Raw genomic sequence first — 14,406 nt, 5'->3', positions numbered from 1 at the left:
AATAACAGTAACAGATATTGGCGAGAACACTTTTGCCCTGTTGGTGGGAATGCAAAGGGGTGCAGCCACTCTGGAAAACAGTATGGAGGTTCCTCAAAAATAGAACTACCCTATGACCCAGCAATCACACTACTAGGAATTTATATAAAGAATATACAAATGCTGATTCAAAGGGGAACATGCACCCCAATGCTTATAGCAGCACTGTCAACATTAACCAAATTATGGAAAAAGCCCAAAGTCCATCATCTGATGAATGGATAAAGAAGATGTGGTGTATATATATACAATGGAATACTACTTGGTGAGAAAAAGAATGAAATCTTGTCATTTGCAACAACATGGATGGAACTGGAGGGTATTATGCTAAGTGAAATAAGTCAGGCAGAGAAAGACAGATATCATATGATTTCACTCATATGTGGAATTTGAGAAACGTAACAGATGAACATAGGGAAAGGGTAGGAAAAATAAGATAAAAACAGAGAGGGAGGCAAACCATAAGTGACTCTTAAATACAGAGAACAAACTGAGGGTTGCTGGAGTGGAGGTGGGGGGGGGGGGATGGGCTACATGGGCTAGAGGCATTAAGGAGGGCACTTGTTGGGATGAGCACTGGGTGTTATATGTAAGAGATGAATCACTGGGTTCTACTCCTGAAGCCAAGACTACACTGTATGCTAACTAACTTTAATATAATTTTTAAAAAAAGGAAATTTAAGTATGTAGTGAATATGATATTAATTGTGAATTCGTGGGACTTAACAATGTAACAGTGTATCAACATTTAAAGACATTGGCACTTGATATACTGTTAAGGAAAATTTGCTTCCAAATTTTATGCTAGAAGATCACCAGAATACTTTTAGGAAAGAATTAAAACCGCATGATTTTCTGTATTTCCGGTACGTATAATAAGAACTGTATACAAATTGAAATGTGTGTACCGATCCTCAGAGCAACTAATAAAAACTCAATTATGAAAGAATCTCTCAAAGCACATTAAGAAAAAAGGTGTGATACATATGCACAATGGAATTTTAGTCAGTCATGAGAAAGAATCCATGCTTCCACTTTCAGAAACATAGATGGACCCAGAGCACATTTTGCTAAGGGAGAGAAATCAGACAGAGAAAGACAAGTACTGTATGATATCACTTATATGTGAAATCTAAAAAAGTTAAACCTGTAAAAAACAAAAGTAAATTGGCAGTTACCAGGGGATGGGGTTGGGGGAGTAAGAGAGATGGTATTTAAGGGTACAAACTTACACTAAATGGTAAATAAGCCTTAGAGATCTAACATGCAGTATAATGAATATAGATAGACTATTGCACTATAATTATGTAATATGATAAATATCACTATTTTGGCAATCATATTATGATATATAAATGTATCAAAGTAACGTGCTTACACAATGTTATGTGTCAAATTTATTCAATAAAAATATGTAATTAAGCAGTGTGAAATCATTAGGGGGACAATTCTGGTGTTCTGGAAAGGATAAATGAAGTAGTAATTGATTGAGGAATAAAGCAAGTTATTGAAAGTGAGGTAGTCAGTGATAATGTCTACTTTTTGTGGTCATGGCCAACTTCTTAAAATGTCGTTCACAAGCCCCATGGTAGGTTTTGACAGTTAAACCTTTGCAAACGTTTTTTTTTTTTTAAGTTTATTTTGCTACTATAGGACTTAGCCTGTGTATTAAAGGGCTGCAAATAACATCTTTATCATAAGAAATTGCAATAATATTTAGCCCATTTTCTAATAACCCTTCCTGGCAAATGGAGAGCTCTATTTATAATTCAAGTATTAATGTTAAGACGAGGTAGATTGACATGAGTTAAAATACAGAATTTTAATTAATTTCCTAAGTCACTTTCTAAAACCAAGGTTTTATATGACTTCCTCCCATCCAGGACCTAATTCTAAAAAAAACCCAGGGAACTGGTTTCATGAACCTGGTACTCATACTGTATCTCTCCCAGTGTTTGAAAGAGACAATGGTGTTTTAATAAGGGTTTGTTGAACTCATCATTGATCTTACAGTATATTTCTCTTTAAAATGGTGGAAAATCTTTTGCTTTTAATTTTGTATATAAGCCAAAAGTTTTTTAACTTTTTAAAAATAAGCATTGTTATGTGTGGTGATTGTTTAAGTTTAATGTTTAGAAAAAAAATAAACGCTTTATTTCTAAATTAAAAAAATTTTTTAACGTTTATTTATTTTTGAGATAGAGAGAGACAGAGCATGAACGGGGGAGGGTCAGAGAGAGGGAGATGCAGAATCTGAAACAGGCTCCAGGCTCTGAGCTGTCAGCCTAGAGCTCAACGCGGGGCTCGAACTCACGGACCGCAAGATCACGACCTGAGCCAAAGTCGGATGCTTAACCGACTGAGCCACCCAGGCACCCCAAAATTTTTTAAATTGAATTTTCTAGTTGTTATTTGACCTTTTTGATTAAATAGATAAACACTATATGTGGTTGGTGGTATTTTTGTTTTTGCTTTTTATTTCTTAAAAAAAACAAAAAAACCTCACACTTTGAATACTGATCGCAGTCCATAGGTAAAAAGTATCCCATCTAGAGTGTACTCTTTTTAGGAAATTGTGTTTTTTAAATTTATTAATATCTATTATTTATCCTCCACATAAATGACACAGTGAACATCTAAATTAATACTGACTCTGCTTATACTGCAAGACACTGCATGGGTTTTCCAACCTTTTTTAAAAATTAGTCTAATAAACCTAAGTTATTACATTACTATCTATTGGAACAAATTCATGACTTGAAACATAATATTTACATCAATTTCATATTACTACATTAACCCTGATTAGCTGACTAGCTGAGAGGACAGAGAGTATAAGGCCGAAAATTTTTGATTTTAATCTGTTAAAATTAAGTTATTATCACAGATTATAATAATTAAAAATTATTCTTAAATATAATCTAGTTCCAGCTTTAGGCAATATTTTAAATGAACTGAAAATAATCTATTTCTCCATTTCTTAGTGTCTTGAATGCTTTTTTCTCCCCCGGATATCATTGATCATACTATGGAATAATATTAAAATTGTAGAAGATAGTATAATTAAACTGAATGCCTATCGACACTGAGAATCTCTTTTTTAAATATTTTATTATTGATGGAGACAAATTGTCCTGTTGAAGCTGTGCTTTTAGCCACAGTCTCATCAATCACGTAGACATGCGGGTGGTTGAGTAGTAGAAGGTTGGAGACAGGTGATGATCGTGGTGAAATTAGGACTTACTTTTTCAGAAAAGTGGAGAGACGTGAGTTGTTTGGTTGTTCAAGCATACTCCAATGAAACAGAGAGACCAAAGAAGCCAGAAGTTGTTCAGTAGAAGCCTGGAACAAAATTGAGACTTCCCAAAGGAGTAGAAAAGATGGTTAGCTCTGCTCTGTTTGCTCCAGAGAAACCTTTCAGCTTGATTCCTTGGATATCTTCCTTTGCTACCTTCAAAACAAAGAGCATGAAAATGCCTTCTCATTATCAGAGATCGTATCTCAGGACAGGGGATGCTTGTTTAATAATTTGGAAAGAAGATGGCTGATTTTGACATACCATCATTGGTATGTTTTTGATATACAATGACTTGTAGCAATCAGTTGAGGGGCTTGGTTACCTACACCTTGCACTTTGCAAGCCCCTTTTACTATTGAAGTATTTTCATATTTGCAATTACTTCATTAATGACCCGTACTCATTTTTTAAGCTCTGTCTTCCCCAGACTTCATGATGTCAGAGACTACCTTTGTCGGTTTTGTCCTCCTCTCTTTCTTAGTTTCTAGCATAATGCTCAGCTAATAGAAGATATTTAGTATATGCTATTTACTTAAAGAAAGACTGGCTCCACGGGGCTTCCCTGCTACTAGATTAGATGTTGGAGCTGTTAGTACATATTTCTGGATCCCTAAAGAATCATGTCCAGGGCAGGGATTTCCTGTTTCAGATTTCCCTAGTAGAAAGCATGAAATATCTTCCTATGATTAGTTTATTACAATAAGAATGAATTTAAATTAAAAACAAAATTCAGGGGCACCTGGGGGGCTCAGTCAGTTGAACGTCTGACTCTTGGTCCTGACTCAGGTCCTGACTCGGGTCATGATCCCAGGATCCTGGGATCAAGGACCTGAGGGTGGAGCCTGCTTGAGATTCTCTCTCTTTGTCTCTCTCTTTCTCCCTCAGCTCCTCCCCTGCTCACGTGCTCTTGCTCTTTCTCTCTCTCTGAAAAAAAAACAAAAACAAAACAAAAAAACCCATACACGCACACACACACACACACACACACACACACACAAATTCACTTTATGCAGTTGAATGTTGATTAATTGAAGTTTATTGAATTGCTATAGTCATACCTATAAACTTGAATATCTTACCCTAAAGTTAAATGACAAAATTCCTCCTTCATACTTGTTGAGAACTCTTAATATTTAGACACTTCTGGAATATTTTATATATATTATTGCATTAAATGGGCCACATTAATCAATATACAACTTGACATATAAGAAAAGTAAATAAGAAATAGTGGAAATATGTTATACATATATTACTCTCCAGTGGGTTCATAGTGCTCAGAAAGCCATGCACATATGCAGTCAGTATGAGAAATAAACCAATGTTATTTACCTACTGTTTATGAACACATACAGCATCCAAACATTTCCTGCTCCTCCCATCAAATTTTCTGTGCATAGAATCCTTCTTGAAAACATTATCTAGGAATCTTTTTTTGTTTCAGTCCCTATTTCACTACTGCCTTCTTCACCTAAGTCTTTTCCTTCACTCTCTGTTTTCCCCCACCTTTGCCCAATCCTAGATATAGTCTTTTCTACGTTCTGGAAGGTAGTCTCTTGCTCTTGGCTGAGCAAGAAGAAAGAAACCTTGGAACATCAAAGTCCTCTCACTGGAGCAAGCCAATTCCCGTTGTTCCACTGTTAACAGGAATTATTTTTTTGATGTATTACTATGCTAAAGCTTTTCCCAAACATTCTATCAAAGACCTACTTTCCAGACTGAAAAAAAGAAAAACGAGAATGAGAGCAAAAAACACTCTTTTCCTATCACATCTATCAGATAATCCTTAAAGGAATCCTGAGGAGTGGATTAAACCCTAGGAATGTGAAAAGTACTTTAATGAGCTCCATGGTTGTTCTTAAGAACATTGCTACTTCTGGAAAAGAAGACTCAACCGAAAATGCGTGTTTCTGTGAAGTAAATTAGCTCACACACAATCGGTATATGAGAGATGATGCCAACATGTGAAGTAGTATGAAACCATTTGTGATTCCCTCGGTGCTTCTAGTGCTTTATTTAGTTGCTAAATAGCAGCAGTCAAACGCAAAGCACACTAACACCAGCTGCCTCTGCATGTACAAACATGGTATTGTCCAGTGTGCCTGCTTACCACGAATTCTTCCTCTTGGATCATACATTGGAAATTATCTCCCAAACTTAGTCCCTTAAAATAATTTATATATATATTTTTTTAAGTTTTCCTTGTGTAAGTAATACAGTACTTCTAAGCTGGTCCTCCAGCTAAGAATATATCACAGGGGTGCAATCAAGGTATAGATTGGGACTACAATCCTCTCAAGGCTCAACTGGGGGGAAATTCATTTCTGAACTCGTGGCTGGTAGCAGGTTTCAGTTCCTCCTGGGCTTTGGGGCTGAAGGCTTCAGTTCCTCCCTGTTGCTGAGCCAAGATATCCTGCCACGTGGGCCACTCCCGAGAGCAGCTCAGAACATAGCAGTGAGCAAATGAAAGAACAAGAGTGTAGCAAGACAGAAGCTAACCTCAGGCTTGACATACCATCACTTTTGCTGCATTCTCTTCATTAGAAGCAAGTCACGAAGACTGGCCCACATTTACAGAATTGACACCAGGAAGCTGGGTCATGGGGAGTCACTTGAAGACTGCCCATCTAACCAGGCATTTGCGTATTTTGCCCTTGATTCGATAATGTAACAATTTGAATTATTTTCTGATTTTATCACCATCTAGCAACATCACCTTCTTTTTCCTTTGAAAGGTAAAATGTTTTATATAGTGTAGTGCAGTAATTCTCCTAATGTTGAATTGCATTACAGTCACCTGGAAGCCTTGATAAACAGATTGCTCGGCCCTGACCCAAATTTCTGTTTCGGTTGGCTGGGAGTTCAGTGAGCCTGAGAATGTACATTTCTAAAAACCTCCCAGATGATAATGATGCCACTGGACCACTGCTTTATTTATTAGGGATCTATCCTGTCTTTTGAATGATTTTAATATTTTAAATTAGTACTTATCTTTGTTTGGGCTGTGGTCATAAAACTGTAAAATTCTGATACAGAATGATCTACATGAGCCTATTTTCCCCATAAGCTCTGACGTTTTTAATGTCTGATTTTTCAAAAAATAAGATGTTGTTCAAGAAAGCATACATTTAGGACGCCCGGATGGCTCAGTCGGTTGAGCGCTCCGACTTCGGCTCAGGTCATGATCTCACCGTTTCTGGGTTTTGGCCCCGCGTGGGGCTCTTGTCTGACACCTTAGAGCCTGGAGCCTGCTTCAGATTCTGTGTCTCCCTCTCTCTCTGCCCCTCCCCTGCTCGTTTTCTCTCTCTCAAAACTAAACATTAATTTTTTTTAAGTATACATTTATAGTACTATGATTTGCATCAGAAAAGCAAAGTATAGAAATATTTTGCAAAAGAAAATCTATCTTATGGATGCTGAGTAGGCATATGGCAATAAAAGATCATAATTTTATTTCCAGTTCTGTGAGAATAAAACAATTAATGCAGGGAATGTCAATACCTTTCATAATTATTCCAGTAAATACTTTTTTTTTCTGTTCAAGGAAACAAACAAAAATCCAGATATAGAAAAAGTTGACTCTTACATCTCACAATTTTATAGCTGTGGTCACTTTGGAAAGTAAAAGGGCTGACAATTTTTTTTAATTTTTTTTTAATTTTTTTTTTTTTTTTTTTGAGAGAGAGAGAGAGCATGGGAGGGGAAGAGAGAGAGGGAGACACAGAATCTAAAGCAGGCTCCAGGCTCTGAGATGTTAGCACAGAGCCCGACACAGGGCCAAAACCCACAAACGGTAAGATCATGACCTGAGCCAAAGTTGGACACTTAACCGACTGAGCCACGTAGGCGCCCCAAAGGCTGAACATTTTTAAGGAGTTTTTCCTTCTTATTTTGTTACCTTTTTTTGTACAAGATGTTTATAGTCATCACTCCTCAAAAAATATTTTTTGGAAAATATATTCTTACAACCTAACACTGGGCATACAGGCGTATAATTTGAAACTAATATTTTCTAGTTCTTTACGTATATATATACTCAAGTTTCGCTCACCCAGGCTTTTATTAATAGGCGGCCTTCCAACATGGCTAAATCACCAGAGTGGGAACACTAATCTCATTCATGAAGGCTTACTTTTGCAACTCAGCCCAAGGATATTTTTACAGACAACAAAAAGGCAGAAAAAAACAGACCAAAACCTCCTCCATATTGAAGCCTCGTTTACCATTGATACAAAGAGATGAATCCAAAAGGGCGCATCTGAAAAAGATCAAGCATAGGATACTCAAGGGTCTCTGAAGGAGCTGTGAGTCAAACTTGTGTCACCATTCAGGCAGGTCCCAGTATATCTATAAGGAAAGTGTACTGTGAACTAGGCAGCGTGCTCCCCTAAGTACTGAAGCTGAGACATTATGGAAAGCATGTGTGGCAAACCTTGACAGAGTCAGAAAAGACCAAAGGATACTTACTTCTCCTGAAATCTCAGAGATAGAGAGAGGATTAAAATACTTTGGAGGTCACATCCTATTCAATTATAAGGTTATAATCCTGTTTCCAGAAGCCAATGGAGAACAGAAAGGCCAATCTGTGTGTGAACAAACTAGGCATTCTTCAAAATTTATCGTTTTCTTTCCATGTCATAATAGACACAAGAATCCTAGGACGACACATTTTGTGTAAAAAATGTGGTGACTTTAATCATGTATTTGGATAGAATAATTATGGCTTTTCTCAACTTCATTTTCTAGAAGATGAGGGCTCTGCCTCATTTCCTCACAGTGTGGAGGTTTTTCATGAAACTTACAGGGTGCTAGGTTAGGCATTCTGTTTACAATCTTGCCTTTGCCAGAGCAGAGACCAATCAGATTTCCAGATTTCAAGCCACAGAACTTAGTTTTATAGTCATGTGATAAATATGTTATACTATATCTTCTTTGAAACCTTGAGACAATGAAAAAATGAATCTATGCATCTTCATTGTCATTTCCACTATCAACACTTACATGCAACAAATAGACTGAGACAAATTGTTCTGCAGATTGACGAGCATGACATGACCCTTGGAGTACATTTTTAGCAGTTGAAAACTATAGAAGTAATGACGATACTTGTTTTAAAAATTGATTTTCACTACATGTTCATGTATAAACCAGTTAGACTGTAATATAATTATGTATAACTACCATTTTTTTGTATTACTATCAAGTGGTATTGTTACTAAAAATATTAGAAGATGGCAAAAGTAGTGTTGGCTTTAATCTGATCAACAATTTAGAAATATTTACCTATCAGACTTCAGTAATCTTGTTTCTCATTCTCCTCTTGCCTTCCATGTTTAGGTTTGCCTTCCCTTTTCTTTCATAATAGCTCTTTTCAAACCTCCAAATATGGAAAGTCATCAAGGCTTAGTTTTTAGATTTTTGCTATTCTCCAAGCTCTCTCCTAATCCAATTGCATGAGTTCTAACCTCTCTATAAATAGAGGATTTTAACATTTTTATCTCAGTATCTCGCTGCTGACATCCTCTTAAGTCCTCTCTGTACCTTAGTGTGCTGATATTCCCCATCATCTCATAGACAGAAATTCCAAAATGAACTTATTAGTGTCAATTCAAAATGTGTTATTTCTGATGTCTCTACTTTCCCCCCAGCGACTTAAACCTGATATATCACACGTTTTAGTATTCTAAAAAATTAGTATTCTAATTTCATAGCTAATTTTTTTTAAATTTCATTTGTGAGATGTTTGGGGATCTGTCAATCTTGGAGATGCCTCCCCAGTCTGTGCTGGGTTATGATTATTTTTTCTTAACGAGATGAAGAAGTCAATACTACACCAAGTTTCAAGGCTCTTATGTGTTTTGCATGTCCTTTAATTGCAATTAAGTGCAATGTCCTTCAAGATCTGGATGTCCCTCCCACTTTTCTCAATGCTCTGCCTGAGGAAGATGCTTCAAAGTTCAAAGCACCCCGAGCAACAGAACTAGAATGGCTCCCTCTGTAACTGGAATAGACCGAAGGTAAGTGACCTAAGATTTAAAGAGGATCTTCAGCACAAAAAGAGGATTTTTTCCCAACAGGTGCCCTCCTCAATACCCATCACCCACCCCCCCTCCCTCCCACCCCCATCAGCCCTCAGTTTGTTCTCAGTTTTTAAGAGTCTCTTATGCTTTGGCTCTCTCCCATTCTAACCTCTTTTTTTTTTTCCCTTCCCCTCCCTCATGGGTTCCTGTTAAGTTTCTCAGGATCCACATAAGAGGGAACACATATGGTATCTGTCTTTCTTTTGTATGGCTTATTTCACTTAGCATCACACTCTCCAGTTCCATCCACATTGCTACAAAGGGCCATATTCCATTCTTTCTCATTGTCACGTAGTACTCCATTGTGTATATAAACCACAATTTCTTTATCCATTCATCAGTTGATGGACCTTTAGGCTTTTTCCACAATTTGGCTATTGTGAGAGTACTGCTATAAACATTGGGGTACAAGTGCCCCTATGCATCAGTACTCCTGTGTCCCTTGGGATGAGCACTGGGTGTTGTATAGAAACCAATTTGACAATAAATTTCATATATTTAAAAAAATAAATTAAAATAAATTTAAAAAGATGCAAACTATAAAGGCTTTAACCTCGAAAAAAGAAAACTAAAGTGAATTACATTAAAAATAAGAAAAAAATAGAGTATAAATTGTTAATTACATTAAAAAAGGTTTTAGGAAAATAAAAAAAAGAGGATTTTTTAATCTTTTGTTATTATTCTGCCTGGAGTAGAAATTTTCAAATATAGTGAAGTGTATTTCAAGGTTTTATTTCTTTTTGAATTGTAAGGATAAAAAAAATATTTTCAGAGTGCCTGGGTGGCTCAATTGGGTGAGCATCCAACTGCTGATTTTGGCTCAGGCCATGATCTCATAGTTCATAAGATCAAACCCCGCATTGGGCTCCGTGCTGATAGCACAGAGCCTATTTGGGATTCTTTCTCTCCCTCTCTCTCTGTCCCTCCCCCATTTGCTCTATCTCTCTCAAAATAAAAATAAATAATAGCATTTAAAAAAATAAATATTTTCTAATAACTTTTGGGGACTTATATATCTAAAGATAAAGAAGGCAAGATACCTAAATAAAAGAATTAGTGGCCATTTCTCATTAATCCTAAAAACTTGCAGTATGTCTCTCAGGAAAAGACTTCAGAGACATTTGGCTGCTTTCTTCAGTAACATAATTATCATCCATGAATATCTTCTATTTCAATGAAATTTAAAAAAAATCTTTAAGTGGTCAGTATGTGAAGTTTTAGGCTACCTTATGGTATTTTCCAAAGTATCTTCAATAACATAATGTGATGTTTCTCCCCTCCACTCTGACTGCTACTGGAATCTGGAATCCTGTGGTCTCCAAATGCTCTGGCTATTCTTCTCTTCCAGTATCACTACACTTTATTATAATGTTTTCAAGTCACACTTTCAACATATCACTTGTAGCCTCAAAATCTTTTAATACCCATGACCTTCTTACTTTCTTGGATTGACAATTAGAGCCCTCTAGATTGTGACCCTTTCCTTCCTGAAATCTTATTTGCATTTTCTTAAAGCCACAACAAACATAGATAACTCCATTCCCCTGTATATTTGTTGTATATTCTTCTTCCATGACTTTATCCATGTTTTTGCTTCACCATTTTTCAAATTAATTTATCTTTCAAGATTGATGGTAAGTGCCACCCTCTCCATGAGAACATTCCTAATCCTGCTGACACATTTATATCCTTCCTTCCTGTAATGTGATTGTCTTTCTCATTTTACCTTTTATTTATTAGAACAGAAAACATGCAAAGTAAGGTGCTTCCACTCATCTTTTTGCTATTGGACAGTAGGAAAAATGTTTTCTATTTTCTGAGGTTTTTTGATATGATGAATATAGTATGCTTGATTTTTATTTAACTTTTATTTGTTGATCAGTGTTTTTTTTTAATTACAGATGGTTCTCCTCAGGAGTAGATAATTAGAGCACATATTTTTCCTGCTGTGTTTATTATATATTTATCTTTATAACAAACACAAAAAGAGCAAGGAGAAAGAAAGTGTGTTCATATCCTATAATAAGCTATCTTTTTAATTAACATATTATGAATATATTTGCATTCTTTCCTCATGACAATGCAGAGGTCTTTGCTTATATTTGAACTTTGCTTGTTAATTTAAAGATATTTATAAACACTATGATTGAATTCTTGTCTTCTATGCATCACTTTTGTCTATTAAAGCTGTTTTTCCTTTATTTATTTATCATTTAAGTGAATGAGTCCACCTTTATTTTACATAGACCCTAAATAAATAATATTTAGATTTTCCTTCACCTTCAACATAACGATGAAAGGCATTAAACTTTGACCAACATCTCTATCTGATTTTATGTGGTAAAAATTAAAAATTAACACTAGCTTCTTTGAGGTAAACAAATACCTAAAGTAGCCATCTCAATCTAAATCATATTCGCATGCACCATATCCTTATTTCTTATTTGTATTTATACATTTCCTAGAGTGAAACATTTTTGCAGGTCAGTAAAGAGGTCTTCTACTAGGCCAAATGAAGGCAATAAAAGAAATATAAATGTGACCAAAATTTTTAGATACTTTAACGAAGAGCATGTTGGCTGCTTCGAAGATCAAGATCATCTCCGTTATTTGACTTAAAGGGCATTGAAACAGCAATGAAAACTCACTTTTAAGATTATATAGGAAGACTCTAGCAGCGTGCTATTACTGAGGCTAGCAGTCAATTTCTAAGGTTATGTGGTTTGTAAGACTTTCTTGAAGTTGTTTAAAAGGGAAGCATGTAATTTTGTGAGAGAAATAATGTTCTCCAAGGGTTGATTCTGGGTTCCTGCTATAGTACATATTAAATATTTTTGACATGTCTTATGTAATATGAGACTATCAGAGGGAATGCATGACAATATTTTTGAATTTAAAAGGAGCTTTATGTCAAAAAACTTCATTCTTCCAAATTAATTATTTCCTGTTTAGTAAATGCCTACAATATGTCTCAGTCCAATGGGATGGTGTAAGTTATTACACTGTTCCTCAAAGAGTGGTCCTCTTTCTGCTGCAGTGAAATCACTGCAATATTGTCTAGTACATACCCATGGACCTCACCCAAGAACTTCTGAATAGAATATCTGAATTGAAAATTGAGAATTTGCTTTTCTAACAAGTGATCCAGATGATTTTTTGCACACTAAAGTTTGAGAATTATTGGGTTAGTGATTAAAAGCATTAGTCATTATAATCGCACCAAACTGATTGGAGTTCAGTCATTTTGTTTGTTGGATTTCAACAACAATTTGCTTGTTTGTTTGTTTGTTGGATTTTAAAATCTAGTGGAGTTTTAAGGTTTAATAAGAACTCAATAAACATTACCTCTTCAGTGTGTGATAATGGCGATAATGATGACACAGGTATAAGCTAAAGGAAACACTAAAGTAGGATCAAATGCTGTCATAAAACTATTTTTAAGAGAAGAAAGAGGCAAAGGGAAGAATATTTCTAGGCGCCATGTATCTTCTCTATGTTTTATACCTCACATGTTCTGGCAATCTCTTTTTCCTGGTTACTTGTTTTTTATATTTAAAGGCTGCTGGATCTCATCACAGTGACCCAGAAATGATAGATTTGGATCATGCATTCATCTTTTTGGAAAAAAAAATGCACACATCCTGAGAGATTTAAGTTTAACATAATTACATGGTTATTATATAAAAATTTATATTCAATAAAAATGATGCTCTGTCTTTATTTATTTTACTCTTCATAATTTCTCCTTTATCTTTCTTCCCAAGGTTTGCAAAAAATCAGGACTTGTCCACTGCATACTATAATGAATAAATGAAAGGAGATTTTCACTATCATGAGTCTTATATTCCAGTGACTGGGATCAGGATGATAAGCAAATACACAACAAATGAGTAAATAAGGAAAGAGATTAATTCAGATAGTAATAAATACTAAGAACAAAATGAGATATGATGACATCATTGAAAGTGATGGGGTGAGCTACTTTAGAATAGAGCATCAGGAAAAGGCTCTGAGTAGGTGATGTGCCCAGAAAACTAAATTACTCGAAGAATTTAGTCATTTAGGAGGATGGAAAAGGTATTTCAGGTAAAAAATAAACCCAAAAGTGGAAATAAACTTATCTAAATAAAAGAAAGCCAGAGTAACCTGAACAGAGTGAACAAGTGGTTCCAAGATTGGTTTAAAAGGTAATCAAGTATCAGGTGATGTGTGCTATTGAAAGATATGATAATAGATTTTCAATGTTTTCCAAAGGGAAGGTTTAGCCATTGGAGAGTTTGAGCAATGGAATGATGTAATCTAATTTATGTTTCTGTGAAAAGAGTTTGGCTGCTGTGTAAATGGTGGAATATAATGAGACAAGAATGGGGGTGAAGATACCATTAAGATTCAATTGTAAGAGGAGCACCTGGGTGGATCAGTTGGTTGACTGTCCACCTATTGATTTGGGCTCAGGTTATGATCTCACAATTCTCATGAGTTCGAGCACTGTGTCAGGCTCCACACTGACAGTGAGGAACGTGCTTGGGATCCTGTCTCTCCCTCTCTCTGCTCCTCCCCTGCTGGCACTCTCTCTGCCCACTCAAAAGAAATAAAATTAAAAGCAAAGATACAATTATAGTAGTCTAAGTGAATGATGATGGAGTTGCAGGTGGGGGCTTAACACACAAATGGCTGGATTGCAGAAAATATTTTGGAGGTGGAGCCGAGGAGATTTACTGATAGATTGAGTGTGTCATGTGAAGGGAAGTGAGGAATCTACAGTGATCTAGATTTGGAGAATAAACAAATGGTTTAACAGTATGGTGTATTTATTGATAAAATTAGCTTGGCCGCTTAAAATCTGAAATATGCGGAACTCAGTGGTGAGTTCAAGAAAATAGATAAATGAGAGTTCCATCTATGCATAGGTTGTAGTTAAAATCATAAGACTTGATAGATTATCTAGAGAATGCCAGGCAGGGGGGAATGTCTGGAGCACCACAATGT

Source organism: Prionailurus viverrinus, chromosome F2, assembly GCF_022837055.1.
Source record: "Prionailurus viverrinus isolate Anna chromosome F2, UM_Priviv_1.0, whole genome shotgun sequence".
NCBI lineage: Eukaryota > Metazoa > Chordata > Mammalia > Carnivora > Felidae > Prionailurus > Prionailurus viverrinus.
This window is presented reverse-complemented; position numbering follows the sequence as displayed.